Source organism: Lemur catta, chromosome 9, assembly GCF_020740605.2.
Source record: "Lemur catta isolate mLemCat1 chromosome 9, mLemCat1.pri, whole genome shotgun sequence".
In the NCBI taxonomy this organism is placed as follows: domain Eukaryota; kingdom Metazoa; phylum Chordata; class Mammalia; order Primates; family Lemuridae; genus Lemur; species Lemur catta.
In genome coordinates this window covers 79,350,424-79,370,876 of record NC_059136.1, presented here as the reverse complement: position 1 = coordinate 79,370,876, position 20,453 = coordinate 79,350,424, and positions in this window count along the sequence as shown.

Here is a 20,453-nt window from a genome sequence, read left to right as displayed (position 1 = left end):
TAGTTTCTTCCATATTTCAAATTCTGTACATCTATTAAAAAGAATCAAAATTTAAAATGACTTATGCAGCTGTAGGTGAAATCGGGGTAAAAAAGAAAAGTTTCACAAAAAAACAAAAATAAGTAAAATGATTTGTCTAAAATACCGTGTTAAAAAGTCTAAGGTAAAATGCAATAGAAGTGCTATACTATTTTCAGTTTGAAAATCACTTTCGTAAATATATTAAGGAATGAACTTGGCTTCATTGTAGTTTATGTAGAACTACTAGGGGGAAGTGTTTATTTAACAGTTTTAAAATGCTAATGTAATCCAGTTGAACTATAGATTGGACTTCATGACAAATCTCCACATTCACAATTTAGAGTAATATTTTATGAAAGGCATATCTCCACAATTTAGAGTGATACTTTAAGAAAGGCATATCTACAAAGCACAAGTGTATTTTTAAAAATAATTTTAAACCCAAATCAATCATTTTGTGTAAATCTTTATAAAGGACAAAGAAAATTAACAAAACAACAGTGGTTTATATGTATGGCTTATTCTACATGTCAATGATAGCTGATTTATATGTATATATCTGGTTTGCAGATAAAATTGTGAATCAGGAGAAATTTTACTCGTTTTCTTTGCCCCTGTCTAGTAAGAGTTCTTTTACACACGTCTACAGCCCTTGAGCACATTCCTTGTTTACTTGTCCCCTAGAGCTCTTACCAAACATGTTCATAGCAAGTTATTACTTGAGAAAGCTATGGTTCCTTTTTTATTGTTGTTTTGCCCACAGACCCCTTTAAAAATCAGATGAAATCCATAGTCCCATTCCACAGAAAAATGCACATACCCATGAAATTTTGTATTTCAGTAAAAGCGGGACAGCCAGATATTATATGCGTCTTGAAGATGGTATTTAAATAGGAAGTAACAGAAGAAATACTCTTGCCAAAATAATCTAATCAAGATTCTGAATCTCATGATCAGTTTATAGGAAATACAGGGTGAGAGAAGTGCAAAATAGAGGAGCTTATTAAACCATATAATGAGACTGCAAACCAAGGCCAGATTATAGGAAACTCTACAGGACAAATGACATAGTTTCTTCAATAAATGCTGTAGAAGAGAGGCAGAGGGAAGCTGCCATAGATTACAAAATACTTAGGAGACATATTAAACAAATGCAATATGTTAACTTTCTTTGGATCTTGATTCAAACAAACTAAGTGTAAGAAGACATTTTTTAGACAACAGGAGAAATTTCAACAGACTGCATATAGTTTTTAAAAAACAGATTGAAAGAACATTAGAGAGGAAATGATAAATGTGGAAGTCATAAAAGTATTATTAAATATATAGGCATAGTTGATGGTTTCTGAGGAAAATCAGAGTGAATTGAACAAAAAAATTATTAAAAGATAGGTTACGTAATCAGAAATATATATTTGGTCTTTGTCCTAGGTTCCTAACACAGAACTCCTAAAACCCTTGTAATTTCCTGAGTGATAGGAACATCTTTTGTTCTAATATTGTGATTCTTAGCAAGCACCTAGATGGAGGTTGGTTACCAGAAAGATCGTACCTTGATTAGAGTCTTGGAACTTTCAGCCTCCAACCCCAACTGCTGGGGAGAGGAGAGGAACTGGAGACGGAGTTAGTAATTGATCATGCCTACATGATAAAACCCCCATAAAAAGCTTGAAGTGATGGGGTTCAAGAACTACTGAATTCCTAAATGCATCCATATGCTGGGAGGGTGCACACCCCAACTCCAGGGGACAGAAGCTCCCATGCTCTGGACCCTTCCAGACCTTGCCTTATGTACCTCTTCATCTGGCTATTCATTTGTATGCTTTATAGTATCATTTGTAAGAAATAAGTAAGCATGAGTAAAGTGCGTTCTGAGATCTGTGAGCCATGTTTTTTTTTTTTCTTTAGAGATAGAGTCTTGCTCTGTTGCCCAGGCTGGAGTGCAGTGGCGTAATCATAGCTCACTGTAGTCTTTTTTGTTGTTGTTTGTTTTGAGACAGAGTCTCACTCTGTTGCTTAGGCTAGAGTGCCGTGGCGTCAGCCTAGCTCACAGCAACCTCAGACTCCTGGGCTCAAGCAATCCTTCTGCCTCAGCCTCCCAAGTAGCTGGGACTACAGGCATGTGCCACCATGCCCAGCTAATTTTTTCTGTGTGTATTTTTAGTTGTTCATATAATTTCTTTCTATTTGTAGTAGAAACGGGTGTCGCTCTTGCTCAGGCTGGTCTTGAACTCCTGAGCTCAAACAATCCGCCCGCCTCGGCCTCCCAGAGTGCTAGGATTACAGGCGTGAGCCACTGTGCCCAGCTTCACTGCAGCCTTGAACTCCTTGGCTCAAGTGATCCTTCTGCCTCAGCCTCATCAGTAGCTGGGACTACAAGCGTGTGCCACCATGCCTGGCTAAATTTTACATTTTCATTGTTATTTTTATTTTTTATTTCTGTTTATTTATTTTTTTAGACAGGGTCTTGCTCTGTTGCCTGGGTTAGAGTGCAGTGGCGTCATCATAGCCCACTGTAACCTCAAACTCCTGGGCTCAGGTGATCCTCCTGCTTCAGCCTCCTGGGTAACTGGGACTACAGGTGTGTACCACCATGCCTGGCTAATTTTTTTATTTTTTGTAGAGACAGGTCTCACTGTGTTGCCCAGGCTGTTCTCAAACTCCTGGCCTCAAGTGATCCTCCTGCCTCATCCTCCCAAATTGCTAAGATTACAAGTATGACAGCTGGGGGTGGTGGCTCATGCCCGTAATCCTAGCGCTCTGGGAGGCTGAGGTGGGAGGATCGCTGGAGGTCAGGAGTTCAAGACCAGCCTGAGCAAGAGCAAGACCCCCATCTCTACTAAAAATATAAAGAAATGATTTGGACAGCTAAAAATACATAGAGGAAAAAAAAATTAGTCGGGCATGGTGACACATGCCTGTAGTCCCAGCTACTCAGGAGGCTGAGGCAGGCAAGAGGATCGATCACTTGAGCCCAGGAGTTTGAGGTTGCTGTGAGCTAGGCTGACACCATGGCACTCTAGCCCAGGCAACAGAATGAGACTCTGTCTCAAAAAAAAAAAAAAAAAAGATTACAGGTATGAGCCACCAAGCCCAGCCTCTGTGAGCCATTCTAGCAAATTGTTAAACATGAAGTGGACGTGGTAGGGACCCCTGATTTATAGTCAGTTGGTCAGAAGTATAGGAATACCAGCACTTGTGACTGGTGCTAGAAGTGGGGATAGTCTTGTGGGACTGAGACTTTAACCTATGCCATCTGCACTAACTTGTGATAGTGTCAGAATTGAATTGTTGAACATTCAGTTAGTGTCCAGAGGATCAAGGCATTGGTTGTTGGTGCCAGAAAACATCCCAAAATGACATAATAAATTATATATACCTCAGTAATAAATCCAGTAAATGGGAAAATGCTAGAGGGAGTCTCACTAAGATAGGGAACAGGTAAAAGATGCCCCCATCTCCGTTACAATTTAACATTGTATTTGAGGTATAGCCAATTCAGTCAGATAAGAAAACAGTTAAAATTGTTTTAATTTTGCATAATAATTGGATAGGAAAATTTTAAACTTTCTATTTGTAGATGTTATGATGGCATTCCCAGTAACCCAAGAGTATTCAATGATAAAGCAGAATAAAATAATTTAGTAAGGTAGAAAGATAGAAGATCAACATGTAACTATTAATACTTTCACATATACAAAATTAACTAGTTAACTATGGAAAACAGTATGATAATTTTTCAGTAAATTAAAAATAGAATTATCATATGATACAGCAGTTCCACTTCTGGGTATATACCCAAAAGAATTGAAAGCAGGTTCTCAGAGATATTTGTACATCCATATTTACAGCAGCATTATTCATAATAAAACGTGGATGCAAACCAAGTGTTCATCAAAAGATGAATGGATAAGGAAAATGTGGTCGATACGTAAAATGGAATATTATTCAGACTTAAAAAGAAAGGAAATTCTGACATGTGCTATAACATGAATAAACCTTGAGGATATTATGCTAAGTGAAATAAGCCAATTGCAAAAAGACAAATATAGTCATACACCACATAATGATGTCTTGGTCAATGACACATGAAGGATGGTGGCCCTGTAAGATTATAATGAAGCTGAAGAAGTCCTATCACCTAGTGATGTATAGCCGTTGTAACTTTGTAGCACAATGAATTACATGTTTGTGGTGATGCTGGTATAAACAAACCTACTGTGCTGCCAATCATATAAAAGTACACAGTAATGTCCTAGGCCTTCACATTCACTCATTGACTCACCCAGATCAACTTCCAGCCCTGCAAAATCCATTCATGGTAAGTGCTATCAACCTAAATAATAAAGAGAGAGGCTCTCTAAAAGAAAATGATGTTTATTTGGGGATAGGGTATTCCAATGAGAATAAGTGTGCCATAATAAACTATGTGCATATTCAGGGAGGTAAAGGAAGACAAAGGTTTGTAAAGGAAAAATGAGGAAGATTACATAATTGTTTCAGATAATTTACCAGAAGTGACTCCATTTTAATTCTTTTATGTATTTTTTTTTTTTTTGAGACAGAGTCTCGCTCCATCACCCAGGCTGCAGTGCAGTGGCGTCATCATAGCTCACTGCAACCTCAAACTCCCAGGCTCAAAAGATCCTCCTGCCTCAGCCTCCTGAGTAGCTAGGACTACAGGTGCACACAGCCACACCTGGGTAATTTTTTTCTATTTTTTGTAGAGATGGGGGTCTTCCTATGTTGCTCAGGCTGGTCTTGAACTTCTGGCCTCAACCAGTCCTCCCACCTTGGCCTCCCATAGTGCTAGGATTACAGGTGTGAACCACTGCTCCTGACCTCCATTTTAATTCAGACAACTTTCACATTTCCCCCTTTTGGTCAGGATCTTTTTCCAAAAGCATCACTGATCAATCATCCTGTAGTTAGGTTTTGATTGTCCCTCAGTGCCAGGAAGGACCTGTCTCTGATTGCTGGTCCAGTCCCATGTGGGAGACAGTGATTGGCCTCTAGGAGTCAGTGTCAAAACCCTTTTGGCCACACTTGAGCAACAAGGGAGGTTTGAAGGGAGTGGCTCTCGGGCTAAGTCTACCTGGAGTTCATTGTTAAATTCAACTTTGTCCTGTAGTCTTTTACTATTATCTCCAAGTTCTGGACCAGCATTATTCTGTTAAGAGTTGTACTAACAACTCCTTGAAGCCAGCCAAAAATTTAATAAATAGCAGATACAAAGTTTAAAAGGGAAAATACAAAGTAATATTAAGAGTCAATAATAGTAACATGATAGTCCTAGTTCACATAATGGTTTTGAGCCATGAACCTAGGCTCAAAACAACCAGTTGAATAAATCAAATGACCTTTATCCTATCAAGTGAGAAGATAGGCACTAATAGGTCTGAGAGTCTCATTATGATGTTCAATCTTTTTTTTTTTCTTTTTCTTCTTTCTTCTAAAAAGCATTCAGAAGCAGAATTCAATCTTGTTCTCACTTCTTGAAAAAAGCTGTCTATAGCATGAAAGTGTCCTGGTTTGCAGTTTGAATATCTGTGTTTATGACATTGAGCAGTTTGGTTTATTTTTTGTGTGGCCCATATATCAGGCATAAGATTTTTTCCTTAAAATTCACTTAGTTTTGGCTTATAGGGCTTCCAAAAGAGCAGTTCCCATTTTTAGTAATTTCATGGAGGAAACTTGAGTTGGAGGATCCTAGAAGAATTTAGGATCTAACCTAGGCTATAGTTTGATAATAGAACTCAAAAACAATGTACAGGGCTACAATCTAATAACAGGTGTATTATAAATTTTCTTTTAGAAAACTTTTTCTCTCTACATTGATCACACAGGAATCTCAGATTTAAAAACAAAACCTCTTGTGGCTAGAAAGCCAAACGAAGGCAGACCGGCTTTTCTTACAGCCTTAACGTTCCTGGGGCTGCCAGGAAGTGACAATATTTATTCACTCACTGTAAGGCTGAGAACTCTTGCAGTCAGGCATTCTATGTACTTTTTTTTTTTTTTTTTGAGACAGAGTCTTGCTCTGTAAGCCCAGTCTAGAGTGCCGTGGCATTAGCCTAGCTCACAGCAACCTCAAACTCCTGGGCTCAAGCGATCCTCCTGCCTCAGCCTCCCGAGTAGGTGGGACTACAGGCACGTACCACCATGTCTGGCTAATTTTTTCTATATATTTTTTAGTAGAGACGGCGGGGAGGGGGGTCTCACTCTTGCTCATGCTGATCTCGAACTCCTGAGCTCAAGTGATCCTCCTGCCTTAGCCTCCCAGACTGAATGCTAGGATCACAGGGGTGAGCCACCGTGCCCAGCCCAGTCTATGTACATTCTCAAATATGATATTTCAGTTAAAGCCTTAGTAATATAACTAGTGTTTTCGATTATATCCTATTATAGAGAGCAAATTTTTATTGAACTTATGCAAATAACCATATTGCTATAAGAAACCTCACAAATAGTTTCTGAATTTTGGAAGGATTAAGTAGGGAGGAAAAGCAAATGCTTTCACCTTTGTTCACAAAAGTATACTTTACCAAATTATTATAAAGTATAAATAGCTTGAGATAGAAAATTTCCCTAAATCTGGAAAACAAAACATTTAAGTAAAGAACCAACAATGTTTTAAAATAAAGGTTGAAAAACATTGTTGTCACCAGATATGCAATCTCATGTAGTTACTTTTTGTTCTACTTAACCTTAATTAGCAGTTTTATGAATTTATCAGTTTCTTTATTAGAATTCTAGAAAACTTTTATTTAGTTCATTGACCTTAAAGTTATTAGAAACTTGTATTAAGAGTACTTATTCCAGGTCAGGCGCGGTGGCTCACGCCTGTAATCCTAGCACTCTGGGAGGCCGAGGTGGGAGGATAATTTGAGCTCAGGAGTTCGAGACCAGCCTGAGCAAGAGCAAGACCCCATCTCTACTAAAAAAATAGAAAGATATTATCTGGACAACTAAAAATATATAGAAAAAATTATCCGGGCGTTGTTGTGTGTGCCTGTAGTCCCAGCTACTCGGGAGGCTGAGGCAGGAGGATTGCTTGAGCCCAGGAGTTTGAGGTTGTTGTGAGCTAGGCTGACGCCATGGCACTCTAGTCTGGGCAACAGAGTGAGACTCTGTCTCAAAAAAAAAAAAGAATACTTATTCCAGTCTTTTCCATGAATCTGTAGTTGCCCATACAGAAAAAAAATTAAAACTGTGGATTACAGAGACTTAGACTAGCCATGGCTAAAAATATAATGAAAGTTCATTATAGTCAGCAATTGACAAAGAAATGTGGTTATTTTTGTGGCATACAATATAATAATCAGAATTATGACTGATGACATACTAGATTTTTAAGAATTTTATACAATTTCAATAACATACCCATAAATGTAACTGAAAGAAAATCTAATATTAGCTCAGGCTGGTCTCAAACTCCTGAGCTCAAGCAGTCCTCCCACCTTGGCCACCCAGAGTGCTAGGATTATAGGCATGAGCCACCACGCCCAGCCAAGCAGTGAGTTTTATCTCAACACCTGCAGAAGAGTCAAGATTCAAAGTAGGCAGAAAAAAAAAAAAAATAGAGACAGAGAACTTAGAAGCTCTACATGTTAACTCTGTAGTTAACTCTGTAGGTTTTTTCTAGAGAATTCAAGTAATGACCATTTGGGCTCTGAATTTCCTTTGATGTAATTTGCCCATCAGTTAAAAAGTGTATATAGGAACTGGCCATAATACAGTCAGCTGGAATCCCAGAAAACCTGGCATGCCATATTTTTTTCTTCTCTGCCCCATATGATTTGCAGGAACTGGCATGCCTTAATGTTGGAACATCATTTCCATTCCTTATTAATCTCTTGAGAGCAGAGAAAATCCTATAAATTTTGTCAGAGAATGTCAAGAGTTTGGACCAGTGTTTTAGATAGTGGTGACCATCCTAATGGCTTTTAATTAGCCATCCTGTGCCCACAATTTTGAATGTTTATTTTTGCTTTTGGGAAATTTTTAGAAATAAAAAAGGAAAAAGAGCCAAGTAATTTACAGATGTCTGTAACCATACCAAAATTAAACCAAAACCAGAGTTCTTACAAAAATTAACCCAGGTGTGCAGAAAGAATCAAAAGTAAATTCACTAGAAAAGACGTGCCTCAGAGACAGAATGTAAATTCTGTAGAAACCAGAGTACTCAAAACCAGAAGGATACTTGTATTCAATACCAGAAAAGACTTGCCAGAAAAGACAAAAAGTCTTTTATCATCCCAGAAGGGATGTAAGGTCCTTTATTAGGCTGCCTTTTTCTCCTTCCTTCCTTCCTTCCTCCCTCCCTCCCTCCCTTCCTCCCTCCCTTCCTTCCTTCTTCCTTCCTTCCACAGGGTCTCACTCTGTCACCCACGCTGGAGTGGAGTCAGGGTCTCACTGTCTTGTCCAGGCTTGTCTCAAACTCCTGGCCTCAAGTGATCCTCCTGCCTTGGCCTCCCAAAGTGCTGAGATTACAGGCATGTGGCACCATGCCCAGCCAAGGCAGCCTTATAATCAAAATAAATCCCAAGTAAAGTCAAAACACTTCTATCCTAAAAAAAAAAAAGGAGGCTTGGCCTGAGAGGAGACTCATCAGGGCAGAAAAGGCAAGCTGTGGAAGCAGAGAGCTCAAAGGGCTCAAGTGAGTGCTGCACACCAGTTCCAAGAATTGCTGATTCTTTCTGAAAGTACTCTTGCTTCAGAGCCCACTTCTGACAGCATTTATGTCAAACTAAACAACAGAGAGAGGCTCGCTAATAGAAAATGATGTTTATTTGGGGATAGGACATTGCAATGGGAATATATGTGCCATAGTAAACTATGTATATATTCAGAGAGGTAAAGGAAGAGAAAGGTTTTTAAAGGAAAAATGAGGAGGATTACATAATTGTTTTGAGGTAATTATCTTTTGGTACAAGGAACAGTAACAAGGGTGATGCTAGTGCTAGCCAGAGGTTGTACGGGCAGTTGCTGGGCAGATATCTTCACAGAAGTATTTTTTGTGTAAGGTTGTAATGGCCTTTGTGTAAGGTTGTGGTTTTTGTGGTCTTTTGTGATCGTTTTTGTAATCAGGCATACGGGCATGAGAGCCCTCCTTTCATGGCATTCCCTGGCTGTATTTGTCAGAGTTCTTTTTTTAAAACACAAGCAACCTCATTTTAATTGTGACAACTTTCACAGTGCCCTACACAGGTATGACATTTTTTATCTTTTATACAGCATTTTTACTGTACCTTTTCTATGTTTAGGTAGATTTAGATATACAAATACCATAGTATTACAATTGCATATGGTATTCAGTATAGTAACATTCTGAAAACATTTGTAGCTTAGCAGCAGTAGCCTGGGTGTGTAGTAGGCTATACCATCTAGGTTTGCATGAGTACACTCTATGATGTTCACACGAGAAAATCACCTAAGTACACATTTCTCAGAATGTATCCCTCTCATTAAGTGACACATGACTTACTGTGATTCCACCTTTATGAGTTACTTAGTTAGAATATTAAAAACTTTAAATTAAGACAAAAAGTAGAATGGTGGTTACCAGGGGCTGAGGGGAGTGAAAATAGAAAATTATTGTTTAATAGGTATATTGTTTCAGATTTGCAAGATGAAAAGAGTTCTGGAGATGGACGGTGGCGATGGTCGCACAACAAACAGTATGAATGTACTTAATACCACTGAACTATACAATTAAAACGATTGAGATTGTAAAGTTTGTTTTTGTGGGTATTTACCACGATATAAAAAAATTTTAAAAACTAGTTAAAAGACATAATGAAAGAGAAAGATCCAGGTATAACAGCAACAAAAAAGATGAAATACTTTTAAACATCAACTTAACAAGAACTATAAAAACCTATAAGGAAAATGTTAAAATATCCCTAAAAGGCATAAAAGTAAACTTAACAAGTAGACATTCTTTGTCCTTGGATAGGGCAGTCAACATAAAAAGGATGTGAGGGGCTTCTAGTCTATCATGTAAGGGGCTTAGAAGTCACCCCTACATCCCCCAAACAAGTAGAAAGCTGAGCAAATTGAAAAATCAACTCTTCTTAGGTAGAATAGAGCAGTTTGGGAGCAAACTACTGCCCCCAAAGTTGGAGGGACAGGCAGGAAGACAGAGAATCACGGTTATAGGAGCAGAAACCAACAAGCGGAAACCTGCACGGTACCAGTGCTGGGCTAGGAAAACCTGCACTGTAACTGATGAAGGCTCAGTGTGCTAGAGCCTCAGTGTGAACAACTATGACAGTTAAAAACTCCAGGGGACTCTCAATTCCTGTGAGTTTAATTTCCAGGAGCTCTCCCAGATCCTCACAGTAAATGTCAGAGAAAAATCACCCTTGTGCTTCTTGCAGGTGGAGGGGAAAGGAACCATTTTGGTTTTTTTTTTTTTTTTTTTTTTTGAGACAGAGTCTCACTCTGTTGCCTGGGCTAGAGTGAGTGCCGTGGCATCATCCTAGCTCACAGCAACCTCAAACTCCTGGGCTCAAGTGATCCTACTGTCTCAGCCTCCTGAGTAGCTGGGACTACAGGCATGCGCCACCATGCCCGGCTAATTTTTTCTATATATATTTAGTTGTCCATATAATTTCTTTCTATTTTTTTTAGTAGAGACGGGGTCTCGCTCTTGCTCAGGCTGGTCTCGAACTCCTGAGCTCAAACGATCCACCCGCTTCGGCCTCCCAAGTGCTAGGATTACAAGCGTGAGCCACCGCGCCCGGCCGTGGAACCATTTTGTAATATGCCAGAGCATTTTGTTCTAAACAGGGTCTACGTTCAGGAGAAGCTACCCGATAGTTTCTGCTCTAGAAAGGAAGGAATTGTTTAGAGAATGATAGGGACATGTAAAAAAAGACCCATGATCCTTCTTGAAGTGATTCCCACTGGCCATACTGAGATGCTTTGGGTAACCAAAATAATAATGGTAATGGATTACGAAACAACACTTAAAAAATTATGAATCATAGCAATGCTCCAGAAGAAACAGAGGAGGGGAAGATTGTTGTTTTTTTTTTTAATACAGAAGAATGTCAGCTAATAAATGAAGAAGTATAGAATTAGAAAACCAACATTTTGCAAACTCCACTGTAATAACTGATTTAGGCAAAAATTATCAATGGACACTAATACCATTAGATGAAATGTTGTTGAGGAACAGAATAGTCACAAAGTAGTAAAGTATAACTCTCACACTACTTATAAATTTCAAAGGGGAAAGCATATCTTTATTAATAGAGACATTTGGCAGATACTATGTGACCTAAGTGATCAAACTTACCATCACTAAACTGATACTATGTGCCTCTTGATGGGATTTGATAAGTATACAGCATTACTCATTTACTATTCTTTGACTATAATTTTAACCTGACTCTAATCATGAAGGAAAAATCCATCAAACCCAGATTGTGAGACATTCTATAATATAAAACAATTGTCCTAGGTTCTTCAAAAATGTCAATGTAGTAAAAGAAAACAAAGAGGATTGTGCTACAATTAAAGAAAATTAAAGAGACATAACAATTAAAGGCAGTAAGTAATGTTCAGTAAATTCTAGACTTAAAAAAACTATTGGGGCTGGGTGGTGTGGCTCATGACTATAATCCCAGCACTTTGGGAAGCCAAGGTAGGAGGATCGCTTGAGGCTTGGAGTTCCAGACCAGTCTGGGCAACATAGTGAGATCCTATCTCTACAAAAAATAGAAAAATTAGCCAGGCATGGTGGTGTTTGCCTGTAGTCCTGGCTACTGGGGAGGCTGAGGCGGAAGGATCACTTGAGCCCAGGAGTTTGAGGTTGCAGTGATGATGCCACTGCACTCTGGCCCAGGCAACAGAATGAGACCCTATCTCAAAAATAAATAAATAAATAAAATTTAAAAATTACTGGGATAATTGGGAACATTTTAATGTTATTGTTTCAAAGTTAAATTACTTTATTGTACTAATAGTATTGTAGTTATAAAGAAAGTCCTAAGCCCAAGAGAAGCATGTTGAAGTATTTATGGGGGAAGTGTCAGGATTCTGCAACTTACTTATAACCAGTCAGTCAAAAATACAAATTTTACAGATACACATATATGTATTTATATTATATATAATGAGAGAGATAGAAATATACAGATAATTTTGATGGTTAATTTCAAGCATTAATTCATCTAGGTGATAGTACCAGCAATTTAATCAAACATTAAGTAGGTTTTGTTTTGTTGTGGTTTTTTTTTTGAGACAGAATCTTGCTCTGTCCCAGTCCATGCCTGGCCTTATGTTTAGTACTTTCTACGTTCTGTTTAAGAAATCTTTGCTTACCCCAAGGTCATGAAGCTCTTCTTTTATGTTTCATTCTAGAAAGTGTACTTTTTTCCCTTTCATATTTAGAATTATAATCCATCTAGAATTGGTGCTTCCATATGGTATTAGGTAGCAGTCAGTCAAGATTTATTTTGTCTATATTACTGTCCAATTGACCCAGTATCATTGTTTGAAAAGGCCATTCTTTCCCTGCTGTACGGCAGAGTCGCCTTTGCTGTAAATCAAGTTGCTGTATATTGTGGGTCTTTATCTGGACTCTTCTATTCTTATGCATCAGGTAAATGAGGTCCCTGCATCCCATAATGCCCTTTCCTGTCATTCCTCTATACTTCTTTCAGAATCATCCTCCTGGGGCAGATATCATTATGTCACTCCTAATACATACAAAATAAATTGTTTTCAAGGCCAGCCACAATCTGAATCCAACTAAATCCCACTAGCATCTGGCACAAGAATCTTCAGTCTCTAGGTTCAGCCCTGCTGAGTCCCTGGTCCAAATCTGCTTAAATCTCATATTTTAGAAATCTCATGCCCTTTACTCCCTGGTGAGTGGAATGAATGTTGCTGCTTTCAGCCTGATATCTAGTAGGACTGTAATATATTTATGATGCTACAGTTTGTCCCTTGATCCCTGACTCCATGCTTGATTGGTCTGGACCTCACATTTGCCACAGAGTCCTGATTCCAATTCTGTTCCTTTACTGATGATAGTGCAGACCTGGCCTTCCTTCTTGATTAGGGCCCCAACACCAGGCTTGAATATTACGAAAATGTTTTTCACAAGGCTACAAACATTTCCATAAAACCTCCAACCACTGAGTGGGATCTAGTCCAAACACTTCTTGAAACAATGATGTACCCCCATGGTTGGCTCCACCTGTGAGCCCTGCCTGGAGACTCCAGCCATGGTGTCTACCTCCTCTTTGTTTCCTTCCTAGCGTTTAGTAATGTGTAATCATTTATGCATTTGTTTAATCAGTCTGTCTGCCTCTGTAGATGGTAAATACCGTGAAGGAAAAGGCCACGTTCCTCTGGGTTACAGCTGGATCACCAAGCCCACCTAGTGCTCAATGAATAAACAGCAGGTTAATTAGCTAAGCAATGTAGATCGACTCCATGCTCACCACCACTCTTTTTTACCGATCTAGCTTCTTCAGTCAAATTTTAGTTGGTTGCAAAAGACCTCCGGGAACTAAATTCCAAGAGCTTTTGCTTAGATGATTTTAAAATCTGGGGCCACATTTTCTTTCTCTGAGGAATTTTTAGATACTGATTCACTGTTTTCTACTGTAATAGAGAATTCTGATGCCAGACTGATTTGTGCTTGATTTTTTAAAATCAATATCTATAGGAGATTTTCTTTACATTTAAATTTCAGTATTTTCATTAGGATATGTCTCTGGGATGACTGCTTTGTATTACCTTCACAAAAAAATTCATTAAAGTACATTTTTAATCTTCTGCCCTAATATTTTATTATAAAAATTTCACACTTTGAGAAAAGTTTACAGAATAGTACACCTTTTAGATTTATCAGTTGTTAACATTTGCCAAATTTCCTTTATGTCTCAATTTATACACACATATATGTATGTTATGTACACATATATATTTTATATATACATATATATATATATATATAGAGAGAGAGAGAGAGATGGTCTCATTGCATTGCTAGGATTGCAGGTGTGAACCACGGCGCCCAGCCTAGAAGATAAATACATATAGCAAATAGATACATAAGGAAGTCCTAAAAATCAGTAAGAAAGAGACAGGCAACCCAATAGAAAACTAGGCAAAAGAGGTACTTCACAAAACTGGAATTTTACAGGTACTTCATAAAAGAGAATCTCTAAATTGCCAATAAGCACACGTTTGATATCATTAGTCAACAAGGAAACTCCAAAATGCAATACCACACTAACCACCTACTAGAATGGCTAAAATGAAAATGGCGATACTCAGTACTGGTGAGGATGCGTAGTTAACTGGAACTCTCATACGTTGTTGGCAAAAGTGTACGTTGGTACCACCACTTTGGGAAACCATGAGCCAGCCACTTGTAAAGCTGAACATATGCATTCCCTATGAACTAGCAATTTTACTTCTGGGTATTTACACCAAATACATACAATTTGAGCACCAAAAGCCATGTACAAAAATTTTCATAGCAGCTTTATGTTATAGCTCAAAACTGGAAACAAGCTAAATGTCCATCAAGAGAATAGATAGTGTCTCTCACACACACAATGGAATACTTTACAGCAATCAAAATCAACTATTTATTTTTTTCAAATCATTTTATCTTTAATAACCTGGCAGTAATTTAAAATATTAAAAAAAGAGTCAAACTTGTTCCCTTTCTGGAGGATGCTACCAGGATTGGGTCCGGGGCCCACCTTGTCCTTCTCCCCAGGTGGGCGATTGCCCCAAGGCAACAGCACCCACTTTTGTCCCTGGGAGACCCAGAATCCCTCACTATCTACCTAACAGTCCCAAGGCTGAAGCAGGTTTTTATGATTTCCCTCTTCCACTACCAGGTTTCCTTTCCCTTCAGCCAGTAAGCCTCCTGGCTGGAGCTGTTTACCCAGAAGGGTGACCTAAACTTTTATTCCTATAGGATCTGAGCGCCTGATGATCCTGCTTTCACAGGGTTGCAGTAATTATGCATTAACTTTGACGCTGGATCCAGGGAATCCCCAGGGTTCCATTTATACTCCTAGTCTGAAAAGATGACAGATGGAGCTGAGAATTAGCTCTCCCCAAAGGGTAACTCCAGGCAAGGGAGTTTCTGCTTCTTCAATACAAGAAGATGGGGAAGATTTAGCTGTTGAAGAGAGTCACCAAGGGCTGGGAAAAATATTCCTGTTTAATTTGGGGGGGTTCCCACTCTTTTCTCAATGCTCTAAATTTTACATGGTGAGCACTGTCAACTCAACTGACATTTTAATTCAGTAACTTACTGGATCAAACTTCATTTGGTTTTTTAATTATCAGAAAGCTGTCTGCAGCTGAAGAGCAGAGTACTAGAAATGTCCTAGGAAGATTCTGTGCTTTGCAATTAGACCCAAAGATTTGAGGTTGTATTCTTTCTTTAACCTAGTCCGTATTGTTAAAAGCAACCATTCCACTTCTCAGGTTACAAACTTACAGTTAATTCTTTGTGTCCTCCATCCTGTTTTTTGATAGGTACATTGCAAACATCCAAAGCCCTGCCCTCAACAGGCACTATATTCTAAGAAATAACTTGAGTAGCTATTTAACTCTCCTGAGCTTGGCTTTCACACTCCCATTTAAGAATACAGTGGAATTGCTCCTACTTTCTGCCCAAGCCAGACGAGGTAATCAACATCAGACTCCCCGCCCCTTCATTTTCCTGAGGATCTGTTGCCTGCAACCTACCCTCACTGACTCTGTAACATTTATGGTTCTCAGTTGAAAGCAACTGAAATCAACTGGAATAGCCTCGGTAGAATGGTAAAGACAATTATGGGAAAGCTCCTTGGTCATATTTCTAGGCCCTGATTATCAGGAGGCAGGGAGAAGTCCTTTTTGGCTTCTGTAGTAGGTTGTTGGGGCCCCACCTTCAGCTATATTCAGATAATGGTGTTTTTCTCAAATCCAGGATGGGGATTTCTCTGCTGGCAACTCAAACAAAAACATCCCACAAATGTCCACTGCATTTTTTATTCTACTTCTAAATTTCGGAATTTTTCAGTTCACACTTTTGATATTTTTTTCTGAGATACCACATTGCCGGCCAATATTTTTGTCTGTTGTTCCTTTTCAATATTTGTTCCTAACTTTTGAAAAATAAATTACAACACCGGAAATTTCTAAGAAATGCTAAAATGATTGCAAGCATTCTTATGTTGGTTCCCATTTTTTTCTTTTTTATTTCTTTAGAACCAGGGTCTTCCTATGCTGCCTAGGCTGGAGTGCAGAGGCTATTCACAGGTACAATTATAACACACTACTGCCTGAAACTCTTGTGCTCAAACGATCCTCCCACCTCAGCCTCCCAAGTAGTTGGGACTACAGGCATGTACTACCACATCTGACTAATTTGTCTTATTTTTTGTAGACGAGGTCTTGCTATGTTGCCCAGGTTGGTCTTTAACTCCTGGCCTCAAGTGATCACCCCACCTTTGGCCTCCCAAAGTGGTGAGATTACAGGTGTGACCACTGCACCTGGCGCCTCGAATCATGTAACTTTAAATTGTGGTTTCATAAGCCCTTGGCCTATTACGACTCTAGTACAGCCATTTCACCAGTCCATGTAACTTCATGGACCCAACTCTTTAGGAATAGGTTTTTTTTTTTTTTTTTTGAGACAGAGTCTTGCTCTGTTGCCTGGGGTAAAGTGCCGTGGCATCAGCTTAGCTCATAGCAACCTCAAACTCCTGGGCTCAAGTGATCCTCCTGCCTCAGCCTTCCGAGTAGCTGGGACTACAGGCATGCACCACCATGCCCGGCTAATTCTTTCTGTTTTTAGTAGAGAGGAGGTCTCACTCTTGCTCAGGCTGATGTCGGAACTCCTGAACTCAAGTGATCTTTCCTGCTTGGCCTCCCTGAGTGCTAGGATTACAGGCGTGAAATAGGTTCTCATCAGAGAGTGCCATCAGTATTTAAGGATTCAGTGGTACTTTACCCAGTAAATCCTATTCTTGGCCAGAAAAGGAAAATTGTCTTTTAATGTGCTATTGCCAAAACAAAACACAAAACAAAACCCAACATGCTGGAAGCACAGTGGTTAAACCCTGTTTACTTTGACCAAAGTAACAGAAATGATGTTTTGCATTGTAAGACAGCAGTTTTATACACCCATTTGAATCACAACTTTGATGTAGTTACTTTCTTTAAAAGGCAAATATTTGGTGATTGCTTTAACAGAGAAATTGAATAAAGGTTACCTTATAATGTTTTCACAAATATGCCAGAAAGGATTATCTGAAGTCATGTTAAAAACAATTTAACTATTTTTATTTCCAAGGTTAGGCTCGCAAAATTTAAATTTGGTTGTGATATGACATGCTTACCTGAGCCAGCTTATTGGCTACATAAGAAAGCTACTCTAATTCCTTTAGCTATTTAACTTCTTCCAACCCAGCCTGGCCACTCACCTTTATACATAGGTTTAGATCAAAAACATTTATTGACTATTTCAAAACATTTAAAGAAAAGCGTCTCCCACCACTGAGGCTATTCAAAAGAACTTTTATTATAAGCTCTAAAGGCAGTTCCAGAAACATTTAGAGCAACAATTGCCCTAAGTGAAGGATGATATTCATTTGGATAGAAATGATATATATTTCTTAAAGTATTTTATTACGTAATAGGCACACCTCATGCATTAATTCCCTACTTCATTCACCATTTTAATATTCTGTATATTGTTTATTTCAATAATAAAGATGACTTCCATTTCTGGATATAGTTCTCTAGAATCTAAGCACCATGTTTGTTCTAAATAACCTGAACTACAACCTGGATCTAGAATCTCACTGCAAATTAGCTTGTGACCTTGGACTCTTGTAAGTTTTGCCTTGGATCCTTGTTTTCAAAGAAGCCCCAAAATAAAAAACAAAAGGGAACATAGGCTGATTTAAATGGTGGCTATAAGAAACTAAAAAAGCCTGCATTTTCAAAAATAGTTGAATGAAATTATGGAAAGACAAAAATTGCCCTTGATGGTCTGAAGAAAATGTACTTTCCAATTCAAAATTATACTTCATGGATATACTTCTTGCAGTTTTCTAGAGCAGAAATGGCATTACACTGAAAGTAAAATGTACTTGATAAGTCTGCATCAAAATTTAATATGCCTACAGTTAAAATCCTATTGATGTATTAACAACAAAAAAAACTATAGCAGTGGATCTGGGCCAGTTGGTACGCGTAGGCAGGATTAACTACCAGATTTATTTCATGACGTAAAAGGAGGCTCTGATGAAAAGATTTTAGATTAAAAAAGTCACTAAATTTGAATTACTCTTATCCTAATGTTATTTTATACATGCTTTTCTAAATAATGAAGCAATAGAGCCTGTATTAAATAAAGATCTTAGCATATAAAAAATATATAGGTAAAATGTAACAATATCTTATTAAAAATAACTGCAAGCATCTACTACTACAAAGAGGGAAAAATATCTAATTTTAGTGTACTTGTGTCCTATAGGAAAATAACAACATACAAAAATACAAAATTTACACAACAATTTGATGATTCAGACGATGAAGTCTATCTCAAAGCAACTTCATACATCTATAGTCCCAGCTTCTGGGGCTGATGCGTGATGATCACTTGAGGCCAAGAGTTCCAGGTTACAGGGTGCTATGATCATGCCTGTGAATAGCCACTGCATTCCAGCCTGGGCAACATAGTGAGATTCTGTCTTAAAAAAAAAAAAAAGGGGGGGGGAAGAAAAAGAAAGAAAAAATTTTCCCAATTTAAACAACTTAGGGGTGAAGAAACCAAACTAGAATATGGATGATGTAAGATGAATACTCTATAGGGCATTAAAAATTAGTCTTTGCTTTCAGCTAGAGATACACGAAGCAGATAAAGAAATCATATATGTACCTAGTTCAGGGTAAGTTACTAAATTAGTGCATGAATGAAAAATGAATTTCAGGGTAACATGGCATTAAATATACAGGTATGAAATCACATCACATAAATTTCCCTTTATATCAGCAATAAATAACCAGAGCTAACACCAGACTTTCTCTATATAGCAGGCAATAAAAAGCTACAAAGATTCTACATTGATCTAGTTAATATATTTAGTACTGAAGTGTGATATTTAATGCCTAATCCAGAAGCAGCAAAAAAACCCATTCTCTCTAGTTCATAATTCTTCTAATCTGATCATCTGTAATGTTACAATCTTGGATTTATGCAATATCCACAATCTTATTCATTAAAAATATAAGGTGGTAAACATTAACCTACAGATGGGCAACCTCCTAATTCTACACATGTGAAATGGAGGCCTAGGACTTGTTCAAGGTCATATGGCTAATTAGCACAAGATCTTAGACTTTCTAACTCCCAGGTTGGTGCTCCGTTTAATATACCAAAACACTTCTAGGCTAATAAATATTTATTTAAACCAACAAACCATTAGGCATAATATTTAAGAGTTTAGCCTAACAGGAATATAAAATCTTAGCACATATGACTGGCCTGTAATTAAACCAGATTTATATACTGCAAATAAAACACAATACATAAAAGAACAATGGCATCTTCTGATTACCAGACCTGAAGTGTTTTATCAAACTTAGACACAGCCAGAGGCTTAATTTAGCACTGCTAAATCTGGATACATTAAAGCTTTGCTAATTTTAATGAAATTTCCTCTATATAGATAGGAATTACTTGACTTAAACACTCTTCAATCTTAACAATTTTATATTATTTCTCAGAATATGTGCACTATTTTCAAAGAATTGATAAGCTTAGCAAAGTGACTCACACTAAGATGACAGCTCCATGCATAGCATGATGTCTTTAAATGTATTTCTGTTAGCATGAGCTGAATTTATTGCCTATAATAAATTCTATTTCTCAAGTATCTTTAATATTAGGAAGATTGTTATTTGGAAAGATAAGCAATCTAAAAAGCATAGATAGTACAAAAATGAAATATTAAATTGAAAAGGATTTTGTAGTATTTTCTATGCAGAAAAAATATACTGGGGAGATGTGCACATAATTTGGAAAGTGAGCTGAAAATTGAAATCTGAGAAGTGTCAGAAAACCATTAAGTTTTTTTTTTGAGACAGGATCTTGCTCTATTGCCCCCGCTAAAGTACAGTGGCATCATCATAGCCCACTGCAACCTCAAACTCCTAGGCTTAAGTGATCCTCCTGCCTCAGCCTTCGGAGTAGCTGGGACAACAGGTGCATGCCACCACACCTGGTTAAATTTTTTTTCCCCACACATCCAAGAAGCTCAATGACGGTTTTTAAAAAAAAATTTTTTTTGTAGAGACAGGGGTCTCACTACATTACCCAAGCTGGTCTTGAGCTATGGGCCTCAAGCCATCTTCCCACTTGAGCCTCCCAAAGTGCTAGGATTACAGAC